The sequence below is a fragment of the Phoenix dactylifera genome, chromosome 13 (genome assembly GCF_051530095.1).
Source record: "Phoenix dactylifera cultivar Ajwa chromosome 13, Ajwa_hap1_PhDact_Kaust_v1.1, whole genome shotgun sequence".
NCBI lineage: Eukaryota > Viridiplantae > Streptophyta > Magnoliopsida > Arecales > Arecaceae > Phoenix > Phoenix dactylifera.
The window spans coordinates 28,399,548-28,413,089 of NC_143202.1; positions in this window are offsets into that span (position 1 = coordinate 28,399,548).

Sequence of the window (13,542 nt, forward strand, 5' to 3'; positions counted from 1 at the left end):
GCACGACTCTGAAGTAAGTTCAGTATATATTGATTAAACATGAACCTCTAGCATAGCACAACCATATTTAATAAAAACTGTTGTACATTTGACACATTTTCTGGCAGCAAGTTTACCACTCAAATTATATGCCTGCACATATCCAAAATTTGGAGTATGACCTTCCGAATGTCTTCCAATAGTATAAGAAAGTTCAGATTTATGCATTGTATAGGCATGGAGGGTGGGCATCAAAACCTCTCAGATTTGAGACTGAATGGAAATTGATACTTGTGGAAAATTGGGAACTTGTAGGCTTGACTACCAATCTGCCCATGGCCAAAGGGGTTTTTGGTCACATTTATGGAAAAGGCATTGTGTTTTGGTGTAAGGCAATCAATTTTGGAAGTTTCAGCTCATGTGAAACAGAGTTGAGACGTGCAAGCCTTCTTTGCAGGAGATTCATAAAAAGACACGCCTTAAAGAAGTCAAAAATGCAGACTGACAGATTATAGAGAACAAGTTTCAGATATACATATGAAGCCCGATGTTACAACCTTACCATAATCACCAAACCTTTTCTGAACCACCTGTAGTCCACCTTATAAACCATTTTTCACTCAGTATTCCTATTAAGTATTGCATGTAAGTATGCTCTTTTTGGTGAAATAAATCTGAGGGAATCAAGCATGGTCCACGACGTTGAATATAATTCAGAAAAGTATAACATAATGTACAAGGTAGGTCTAGCAAGCAGGTTCTTTGGTATGTCTTGTCTTAGAGGAAGCATCTCATTAGAAGGCATCTCTTTGTCGAAAAACTTTCCACTAAGACCAACCCAGACGCCTGTAGCAAAAAAAAAAGAAGAAAAAAAACCAACCCAGACGCACACAAACACACACACGGGCACAAAAGGAAGGGATTTTTCTACAATATCTTTGGGCAATCTGCATTGGATTTTTGCTGTGCATTTGCAAAATATCGTTCCAGGTGGTCTCTCCCTGTTTGCTATCTCACTGGTTCACCCATCCACCCGCCATGGCTCATAGAATTTACTACTTTCAAGTTGGGCTTTGGGACCCCTATTAACTACTAAGATTATCCTGAAGTACCATGGGACCAGCATAAATTAGACGTGAAACTAGATATGTTTATCTTTAAATTGCCTATATGAGAACCCAGTAACAGTGGTTGTCGTTCATGGTGTCTGCTTGCAAGATCAAAATGATGTTGAACTAAAGACAGGGAACACGAAAGTCTAGATAATCTTCTAAATAATGCCTTCATGCTTCTGCACTCAATTATTTGGTTGTTGGGATTTTCTTTTCTTTTCCTTTTTTTGTTTTTTGCTCTAGATATTTCCGAAGATATGTAAAATGTAGTGAATGGATAGAAATCAGTAGAGCTTGTTGTTGTCTCTTGGACTGCACCAGTCATATGCACCATAGAAAGTGTTAACCTTTGCCATTAGAGAGATTGTTGGTAGTTTAGTTATGTCCTCCGAAACAATTTCGCTGCATCATCTTGTATGCAACAGTTGGATGCAGTGCACTTAAGCAAAAAGTGTCGTCCAACTAAAACTCCGGTGTCCTAATGTACAATATCATCCTTGCTTGGGGACATCCATTGACCATTCTAGACCCACGAACATTGTGGGCTGCAACTCTTTTGGGCCATTGACATCCTTCGATAGGTTGAGGACATGACGAAACATGAATTCTAGATGACTTGACAGTTTCTGAAGAACACTAATATTATTGCTGAAATTTAGAGGAGAATTTTTGATAATGGATGTGCCAAACAGGAGAGGGTGCCTCAGAAACTCATAAGCTAAATCACCAACAACCCTTATCCCTGCAAAATTGGGCTTGATTTTCTGAATCCTGCTCTTTCTCATAGATGGTTGTATCTTTATTAATAATAACATTTGTCATGAACTGTTGATGCTATCATAAACTTGTCAGTTTTCTTTTCCTGTATGTCCAATCTATAACCTCCTTGGTTTCAGTTCCACATGTTTATCTTAGTGTCCTGCTCGCTTCCGTGTTTTCCCCCATGGGGCGTAGTCCTGCTAGCCCAAACATTTTTAGAGGGTTCCTCTCAGGTTGCTCGAACATATACTACATGCAGGTCTAATATCTAGTTGAGACTCCAATTCTTTCCCGAGCTCGGGTGTGTCAGGCTCAAGTTTGTAAAGCGGGGTCTCCATAGGAAGATAAAAGATGGTAGTAGGTTCAGGTAAAGCTTTGCATGACTCGTGCACTTCCTTCGTGTTCATCTGTTGGAACCCACATTAATCTCAGCAAAACTCCTAAGCAAATATCTTGTTTTCTCAAAACCTCCCAAGCTTTTAAGCCGGCGGATTTCTTTCAAATCTTCGAGTATCATCTTTGATAACCTTGGAGCATTTGTTGGGAGGTTCCTAGAAACGAAGGACAGAGGGTACAGGTGGCGAGCAGGCGTCGGTGGTTGATGTTTCAATAGCAGTTTATGCATGTACATGATTGATTGGTAGTTAGTTGATTGGCTTTCCTAGTTAGATCCAAGTCTGTCATTTCTCAGCAGAGAGGTTCCGCCATTATGGTATCAAAAAATCGGTGGCCGTGGGCGAGGCAATGTTTAACTAAAATCCTGCGTCTGCTTCCTTTTCTGCAAAACTAGTTACCTCCTGCATGAATGGGAACTTCTTTTTTTTTTTTTTTATGAAGTTAAAAAAAGCCAAACAACAATAAATATGGAAACCAAAGGAAGCGGCAGCCATTCGATGTTGGTGCCTGTTAGGGGAAAAATGGATCGTTCAAAGCACATGGTCAAATCGTCGATACTTGATGACGAATGTGACGACAACAAGCATACTCTCAGAGCGCCCGACCTCAAAGCGCTCTGTCTCAGCATCGACGACCCCAGAGCTCACGACCTCGGTCTCCGTATGATCTTGGCAGGCATGGTCCCGGCAGAGTTAAGCCTGATCGACCTCAGGGCTAAGAAAGACCCAGTCAAAGGGAGAAGCAGACCTCCCTACTCCACCGAAAATCAAGTCCTCCATATCCGGGATCAAATCCCGCGATCTCCGCCTCAACGGCTGTCAACATTTGAATGATCGGGATCTCAACGGATCGCCACTAGCCAGAAATCTCGGGCTGTTTACGGTAATTTATTGTTTTGCATAATAATGCCCGATCACAGGTAATCGCTACGTCCCCTCCTATAAAAAGGGGAGACCTCTAGGCAGGGGACCTTTTCTTCCTCCCCGGCTAGTAACACATCTCTAGTTTATTATTTTCCTCTCCATTACTTCTCTCCATTAGAAGCCCCTCTTTGACTTAAGCATCGGAAGGTCTGCGTTGGAAGTCCAGAACTCTGGCCCTTTTTATAGGTCTATCGGAAACAGCCATCCATCATAGTACCACCAATCGGAGCTTCTTCTTCTCAATCCGCGGTCATCCCGGATCCAATTTTTAGCAATAGTGCCTATCGGCCCGACAGAGATTTTAATGACAGGATGCCCATATCTGTAGAGCCGTCGCTTGTCGGGTACCAAAGCTGCGTTTTGCAACAAGGCTAGGGCAGAGTCGAGGACGACCTCACACGTGTAAATGGGGTTTGTTGAGAAGAGATGCGGACCTGTCGCCTGCCGGGCACCAGAGCTGCGTTTTGCAGCAAGGCTCGAGCAGAGTCGAGGACGGCCTCCCACGTGTACATGAGGTTTGTTGAGAAGAGAAATGGGTCCATGATGGTAATTGTTGCTGAAGTGAAATCCATTGCCACTGACCGAGACTGGGTAAAGAATCGAAGGGTTCCTGAATCTGATATTGCGTCGCAGAGGCGGTGATGGTGGTGGCCTCGACGACCTTCTCGGAGGGTCTGCCTATTGCTTGGCCTTACAGTTACAGGGTTAATCATGGAGGAAGCGGCCCTGGGGCCAGTCTAGGGGCCAGACGAATCGTAGCAGGCACGTTCTGTCGCAAAGGTCGGTGCTGAAAGGATCTAGGCAAGTTCGTGCTCTTGTACTAGGTGCGGACAACGAGGCTCGGTCTGTGCAACTTATCTAGACTAACGGGAAGGTCCAGAAAAGAGGAGTCTTCAATTGCGTGCTTGGGTTTCTTTTTTTTTCTTTTTACCGTGATAACCAATCCTTGCTATGTTCCATCGAGGAGATGAGGAGGGGCGGTGTCATACATGCAGGTATGCAGTACTTCTGGATGCTGCTACCATCAGCATGTACGTAGCGAAATGTGGTTGTTTGTGGCGCTCTCTCTCTCTCTCTCTCTTTTTTTCCTTTTTTCCTTCTGATCAAAGGGCAAGTCACGAGATACGGCAGCTGACCTTTTTCACTGCCTGAGCCCACTGGGCCAAGCAGGTAAGAGGAGAGGCCTGGATAATTAAAACCCCACAGCCACGCCTTTTAAGAGCTTACGACAGAGCCCAGAAGCCCAGTTCAAACAATGGGCCCCAGACCCATCACCACATGAATCCAAAATATGGATGGTTTGACCACCGTCTTGCTGAGCGATTCCAGCTACCGCCGTTCATTATTTATCTTTCCCAGTTCGATCGTACTACGAATTTTCAAAATGACACGATGAACCAAGCATGTAAGGAAAAGACTACCTTCCCTTTGCTATGACCATGCATCGTCGGTCCTTTTTTTTTCCTTTTTTTTTTTTAATTTTCGACGACTCGTCGGTGGTAAGTCTTGGTGCATTGCGGCATGTGCTGCACGAGTACTTCATTAATTGAAGAGTAGATCCAATTTGCTGCTGCCGATCCACATGGGCAACCAAGGGGAGTGGGGGGAAAAAAAAAGGGGAGGTCAACTCTCAGCGGTCAAAAAGCCCATTGGCTGCAAACCAGTGGCCTCACAAGACCATGTACGTACCAGTTGTTCAGAATTAAACGTCGGAGAGTGGTGCAAGTGTCGGCGGTAGGGGACTCCGCCAGATGCCACAGCAAGGATGGAGTTTATCATGCGATTCTCTGATCTTGGACGAAAGTACAAACTTTGGACAAATGTTACATGTTCTGATTTAGGTCTCTCACGGGGGAAATCGTGTCGAACTAGTGCTTGGCACATTTCATTAAATTGCTCCCCCATGGTTTCATCAAAGCCGGATGCCATCTACATGTAAAATGGGAATATCCTGACTTACACCATGAGGCCAATATATGAATATTTTTTTTATAAATTTAGCTCCGCCGAGTCCGTCAAGTATGAGCCACCAGTCATGCCATCATTAATGGCCTTGTATTTTTTCAGCCAAGACCGACAAATATGTGGATGTAGTTCCCTTTCTCAATTGGCGTGGACCCCAAACCCCTGGAAGAGGTTCACAATGATCTCCTTTCCCATTTATCTACTAAGTTGGCTTTAATTTACAGTCATTTTGTATGTCAACAAAGCTTACGTGTAAATGCTCTTCAGTAGTCTAATAGAGATCTCTATGATGTTAATGAAGTCCATCAGATTGCATCTCACGATTAATTTCCTTTCGCAAGTCAAAATTCACCTCGCAGTGGGTGAAAACAGATTGTCCTCTACAAGGTAAATAAAGAGGCCACTTAACTCAAATTTCTGAAGCCACTGGCTCTCCGGGACATTCTTTCATTGATTAGTCATTCATCCATCTCACATAAGCATCGTTCTCCTTTTAAAATACATAAAGCCTCACATCGTTACCTCATCGATCATCGGAAAGAATACATGATGATCGGCAGTAAGAGTTGTTCGGATCACGTTGTGAGTTCGGTGGACGCTCACTATATCAGTCGTAATTTTGTCGGGAAACATTTCATTCATGCTTGATGTAGCCTGATTTAATTGAGGTGCAATTTTTTCTGTGCTCCTCCCACCTATAATGATTCCATTGCCCTCATCAAAAGAATTCGTCGCCATCAAGGGCAGAAAATAGTCGGTGTCCCATTTCGAGGCCCCCCCTTCCCGTCGATCAAATTATACAGCGCGTCATCCCAAGCCGAATCCGCAGCCACCTAAGAGAGCCAACTGGAAACTGCAGCATTACTCGTACGATCTCCGTCCGACGCACACTGTCGTCATGCGCGCAGCCGCGCATTGCGGTTTTATATATTTAACATTCATTGAAATGCTCAAATGCTTTGTTAAGAGGATGCATGCAGCGAGATCTTCTTGCGTGGTATCTTCTCATTGTTGGATGCCTTTTTTTTTTTTTTATCGTCCTCCGTTGATGCATGGGAGATCTTTCGGGCACTTGCGCTCAGGAAATTAAGGGTGAAAATGACTTGCTAGGAAGTATAAGAAACCCAAGCGTAATTGGCTAAACATGATGAGCACCATAATTCCGCAATTGGTGCCACTAAAGAAGGGGGCTGGTTGGCGGACGGGCTTTGTTTGCCGCCGTGCACACAGCATCGACCCACCTAATCCGAAACGTAACTCCGCTGTGGTGTTAGTAATAGGAAAAAGGGAGACATGCGAAGCTGAAGAAGAGGGTCAACTTTAGACATTAATTTGAGCCAAAATCGCCTCGGTTGGTTAATTATAATGTCCCGCTGAGAACGCAAGGGAGAGAGAGGCGTGCCGCAGGGATTGAAGTCTGAGAAAGCAACGGGACGGGAAAGGAAGAGGCCATGTGAGGCTTCACGAGGGTCTTCCTTGGTGCATGTGCGGATATCCCTCGCGCAGTCTGCTTCATTATTGCGTTCCGATTGGAAGCGGTTAGCCAATCACTTCGGATCCAGATACAGCAATCCCCTACCGGAGCCCACGAACCGACACTCCCGCAACCACTCGCTCGTCGGTGGAAACCAAAACCTTCCTGGTTTGGCACAAGATGCGGAGGGGGTTGCCTCGGAAAACAACTTCTTCTTTGGGACCAAACACCTAATTAACAACTATAGCTTCTCAATTATACGGTTTTTTTCTTTTCTTTCCGGGAGATTCATAATTATAGAACTTGCTTGTTTGATATTTACGTACTTACCTGTTGACTCCAAAAATTTAAGCTGTTAATGATCTATCCAAGATTTAACAAGAGAATCACAACCCCTTGCATCAAGCCGCATTATATAAATATATATTCCTGTAAGGTCGGGAAGGGGGGCACACCATAAAAAGAAGGAAACTTCCCCTTTACCTTGGCAGCTATCGACATGATGACGCAAGCTTGCCTCATATTGGAAAATATTGTTTTTTATTTTTTTCTTTCTAGAAATATGTTGCTTTTTATTGGAAGGCAAGATTGATAAGGATGATGAGACAGCATTATTAATCATCCTGGCTCATATGTATGGCAGCAGCTACAGACGACTATGACATATTCACCTTGGCGTACGTTCTAGCTAGATAACATGAAAATTCCTATGACAAATCTCTCAACATATGCTGTCCAGCTAGAGGCAAAGGGCATCCTCCATCTTTCACAATTAACATAGCTTTCCAAATAATACTACGTACACATCTAGTCTAGTTAACCTTGAACTGAAAAAAAAAAAAAAAAAAAGCATTAAGTTCATTATATAAAAGGAAGGTTTGCATTACTTTTTTCATAGAAAAATTGTTTGGCCCATCGCAATGCTCTTTTGAATGCGTTATCCTGATATAATACAAAGTCTCGCATAAAAAGTTATGTGATATAATTGTAATTTTCATCTTGCTAGCTATATATGTTTTGGACTAGGGCTTTTAGGCTACCTGCTAGCGAGTCAAAAGGCTACCTTTTTTGGATGGCAGTACGAAATGCCCTTCGTGCCAGGGAAGTTTCCGAGCTGCTACACTTGGGATGGTAGCATCTCCGCGACTGCTCTCAAAACAAAGAAAAAATATATATATAGTTGATATGAGATATCGCTGCTATTATATATGTTTCTATTTTTAGAAGAGCTAATTATGCAAGCATGACTGAAAAAGAAAATCTCATCGTAGCATCGCTTCTGCCGATCAAAATTTAGGGACCCACCTTCTTCCACACGACAAGGTTTCTCAAACATAGAAAGACATCGCTACTGCGATCTATCAAAATAACGAGCAAGATCACGTATGTCCTCCAACTACTTAAAAGAAGCGCGGTCCAAATTTCACAGATGTCTTTACAATAAGAAAAGCTATTCAAAAAGAGGAGTCCATATGTATAGACGAGGATTTCCCGTTCTGGTTGCTGTTATATATTTATATCTTTTTTTCTAATTATAGTTGATGTTTTATATTTTTGTCACCTCATTATTTTGTCACCCAGAGACGCCTCCCCCCCTCTCCAATCTTGCCTTGTTCGGTCAGTTTTGCAAAAATTAGTAGATCACTGCATTGACCTTCCAATAGAAAAAAGATGAGAGGTATAAAATAGGAGGCCAGTCAGTTTCCCCTCAGTGCTTATTTTATTTATTAAGCAAATGGAAGTGTTGAAGAGCCCGTTTTATTATTGCGTACAGCCATATGTTAAGCAAAGTGAATCAAGCTGCACAAATTGTTTGCCAAATGTATACCAAAGGAGATGATAAAGAAAGGGAGAAGATGTCGGACTGGGGTTCCGTTACGTAACGGGTAGTTTTGGTACTTTGGTTTGTTTACTTCTAATCTATGGTTATGACGCTGGCCCAGCATATATAGCAGTCTTGTTCTGTGTTGGTACTCGTAACTTTTGGCGATCTTGAGTTCATTTTTAGCGATGGAATTAACCCGACCGCAAGAGATAATAGTCTTCATGCCCGTACGCCCGAAACAGGGTTTTGAAGGCGTGCGAGGGTGAGCAAGAAAAACGGGCAGCGTCATGGCATCTCAAGGCTAGCATGATCAGCATCCGGGTGATAAATTCTTTGAGGATAGATTCCTTCCCTGCCGATGCTTGGTCGCAAGTCGAGTCAGGTCAGGAAGTGTACGTCCGAGAATATTGTCTTTTGTTTGGTAGGCCTGCCAGTTGCAGCTAGGAATGTGGCAAAAAATATATATACAAGTGATTGATCACGGAAGTGAAAATTTAGGTTAGCCGTGAGAGAGAAATGAAAACAATGTGGTTGAGGAAACAAAAAAAAACAAATTAAAGTTGCAACCAACCTATGGGGAAAAGAGAAAACAAAGTAATTAAAATCAAGGGATATTGTTCTCACGTTGCACGCGTCTTCCATCTCAGAAGTATTGCGCTGAGTTCAGGTTGGACGTGCGTTGGTGAAGGTCACCTACATGCCATGGGCACCATGCATATAGGGTCCCCAGACTCCGACCCCCATCCAATATTTGCCCAGAATGCGTAACGCCTCAAGAATTGCCTCATTAATTTGATCCTGAGCTTGCTGTTAAATTGTGTCTTTTGAGCATCAATTTCAACTTTCGTTGCTCAGTTACTGGTTTGGGATGCATGCTTAGTAATAACATACCTTAAAGCCCTCTATTTAAATTTAATTTTTGAATTTAAATTATTGTTGTAATCTCCTCATTATTTCTCTTCTACTTTTTCTTTATTCAAATATAAAATAAAAAAAATAGCCAATCAAGTAGAATTTTACCCATCGGTTTCTTTCTGGTACCTCCAGTCCAGGGTCGCGTCTGAGAGCCATTTGTGGACAGATGAGACGCTATTCAAACTTCAACGCAATTAAGCATGAACAAGGCAAGAGAATGCGGTAATCGCACGTCTCCTCTGAGATTGCAGGTGTTCTTGCATCAGCATATTCCAAGGCTCGAGAGCACGATCTGCCATTGGCCCATTGACCCTAAGTGAAAGCTTGTTATTGTTCTTTATATACTACGAGTGCAATTTTTTCTGTACATACGTAGATAAATACATACGTAATGTACGCGCGTGCATTGCCCCCCTATCATCAACAAGACAACAACAAACAGACTAACCAAACCCTCCTTCATTTATCTCAGCCTATTGTTTTGTTAACAGGCAGCAACCAAAAAAATGTAGACCATCAAACTGTTGAAAAGAAACAAAAATTAAAAAGCGCGATGAAAAGATCCTAAATATATACCGATTACCTAACTAGTTCTTGTTCCTAGCAACACTCAACTCTGCATGCTTGTAATTATATTTTGCCTGTCCAATCTCAAGTTTTAGACTACAACATTTATGTATATATATGTATATAAAACCTCGAGTGAAAGCACAAAGCTGGGTAAAACGGATAAGCACACGATACACGCGTCTTCGTGCGTGCGATTTCGTGGTTGGATTTATCCACCAACTCTGCAGCGGACATGGTCCAACAAATAATTAGCACTGTTTGAGAGCGAATTAGAAAGCTAAATAATATGGCTAACGATGTCATATTCAGATCTTGATACGAGGGAGAGTAGCCTAGGAAAAAAAGGGGGTTGTGGGGTTATATGCATACTAGCTAGAAGCCTGACACCTCACCCACCGGCTACCTGTCGGCAATGGCTTTTCCCCACCACCCCTGGTTGGACTCCTATTTGCCACCTCAATTATTCGAACTGCAAGTCATTAGTTTAAGTGTGAAGAGGAGGAGAGGATCATATGCCCTCCCTCTTTGCACTTAAACAACTAGTTTGAAAGCATTGGTTAGGTACACGACTCCTATAATCCTAGTAGTTAGTTCCCTTGCCGACCATGCATGTAGGTTTTACCCATCTGATAAATAGCCAACAGTGGACTGCTCGCAGAAAACAGATGACAAGATGCCGGTCCTGCAGCACCGTATATTCTCTGAGCTCTCATTTTTGGCCATCTACTGGTGCATGCTGCACCTCGTTGCCAAATTGGCATAGGAATGCCATAGGAAGAATACAAAATAGTACTGGCTGGGTCGCTATCTTTGCTGCTCATCATTCTGCAGAGATTCTTTAGATCCGTTGTGTACCTGTCCCTCCACCGTTATGGAGTATTCCGTCCCTTAACTCAGTAGGCAATGCTCATGCAAGATTAGTATGAGCTGCTGATGTACCAAAAATAAAAAAAAATAAAAAACAGTGGCGAACACCACAAAAATAGCAGTTGCATTGAGGCTGGCCTGTCGATCCCGGAAATTTTGCTAGCAGCTCTGCGCACAAAAACGTTATAAAGCGGATCCCCACGGTCCCCCCTACAATAACTTGCTTGCGTGCTTGCGTGAGATATTCTGTTGCATTCGCTGCTTCCTTCCGAGGTTATTATTTCGGGAGAAACAGAAGAGGCATTTGGCAGCAGCGAAGCTAAAGAATCATCGCGCCTGTCCAACTCGCAAATTATCCATAAATTCTCAAAGTATAGAAAGCTTAATCAAGCAAAGTGCAGCATGATTAGTGGGGACAGAACTCCTGCATGCCCAGTCTGACCAAATGATCATCTAATCATCTAATCATCTAATCAAACCCCTGTAGAACAAAGTAGTCTGGTTGGACGAGACTGCATGCATCTTTCCATTTTAGATGTCGCAACGCCACCAGCCGCCCTTGTTTTCAACGTGTTTTTTATTCTACTTTCCCGGCTGCTTAATTTAAAAAATGGATCTAGTTTAAAATTTATAGAGGCTGAAATGATATCTATAAACTCGTCATTCATTCAAGAAAACAATTAATTAAAGTCTATTCATTCATTTGTGGACAGATGCCGTCCTTACAATATTTAATTAATTTTAATCAAGTCATGGCGGTCTTCCGCTAGGCATCATATATAACCTTCTTTATGTATCGAGCTTTCAATGGCCTTCAAAAGAACTTTGCACGCAGATTTCCGATATTTTAATGATACTAATGCACGTAAATGTACGGGACGTAACTCGAAGATATGTAGGTTAACGTATCCAACTCATCATGCTTAATTCCAATCGTGATCTTCCATCGTACATTCTTCATAGTGGAAGCGGATGGTGATGAACCAATGCTGCTAGCTTGATGTCTCAATACAAGTAATTCCATGATGCATGATAAGATAAAAAGGTTACTGTTCAGTAGCAGGATGCAAGAAAGTTACATCGACCTTGACTGAACATCGAAACTCTACTTAAAATTAAGAGTAAATTAGAAAAACCTTTTAAAATTTATTATTATTATACTTATATCCAATAATTTGTAAAATCTATTTGTGTACCTAATTAAATTTATAGGATTAGCAAAACCATTTATCTTATATGTCAATTAAGATTACTTTGATTATTTTCTATTTTTTTTTCAAACGTGGAATTTGGATCTCATTTAAGACCAACGGTTTGACTAATATTATATTAAGTTATGAGTTAAAGTGTTGGATAAAGATAAACCTCAAAAGTTCTCAAATTATTAGCTGTAAATATAATTTACCTCTAATCTCAATGGAGTTTTTGTAATTAATATATAAGCTTTTATTAGCAAGTCCATATATGGTGTATTGGCATTAGATAGAAATATATCTTATTATCGCTTATTAAAGCTAACCTATATTCATGTGACATTTGAATTACTTGGCTCTATCATAATGGAGCCATGGACAGGTGAAAATATGTGATTGTTTATAATTATTTGTAGAAACATGCAAATCTTTTTCTTTCTTTCTTTTAAAGTAAAATATGTGGTAGTGCGGCTATCCCTTTCCTAACATAGTTAACTGGCATACGTACATTGGCTTACACGCTACAAGCCAAGTATCAGTAGAGGCCAGTTATAGGCAACCATAATCTAGTCAACCAAGCAACCTTAGCCTTGTTAATAGGAATAACGTCATAAGCTACTTTTTAAGACTCCTTATGGTGTTTGTGATGTTGGCTATCTATTCATCAGCCATATGAGATATGCGGACAATCCTGTTTTTCGACAAGACATCAAAATTAGATACAAACAAGCACTCTTACCATATTTTTTAACCACCCCATATTCATTTTTGGCTTCGATGAGATGCGACATGCTATAGATGACTAAAAATCCTTTTACGACCCTAATAACAAGAAATCACCGCAACTGAATTACATGGCAAATTTTTACACATCTAGTTTATTGTAGATTTTGGTTTTCTTTTCTGGCCTATCAAGATTTATCGTGAATGGAAATGGTAGGAATGTCGTACAACTTGGATTATAGAAAATTCATTGCCATTGAGATGCAATCCTGTTTTCTTAATAATAATAGGTATATATTGACAGCTATGCGTAAATATTCAATCGCATGTTGTGTTTCCTAACTAGCTAGTATGTATCATTTTACTCTTCCACGGCTTGATGTTTAGATAAAGAAAATGGTAATGGAGTACAAAAACTATAATATGGAAGTAATTTGTACGTTGAAGGGAGAAAAATGATTAGTAAAATCCAAAACTAAAGTTTTATAATTACATGATAAAATTTTCTCCAGTATTTCATACTTGTTTTCCTAATCTTTCATGCACTTTGATATAATATATATAGAACAGTGGAAATTTTTTGAACAATAAAATCTCTGCAAAGAAAGAAGATGCTTGACGGTGACACTCTCTTGCAACTATAACATATAACATAATGTTCACTAATTTTATATACAAATACTTTTCATAGTTTGATTTTTTTTTTTTCAAGCACCTATGGCATTGTTAGTTTTCAACGAAATAAGGGGCTTGATGAGCAAGACAATTTTACAGTGCTCCAAAAATTTTGCTTGGCGAGAGCCGCCGCCTTGGCATGTGATCCTTTCCAACCGTTACATGT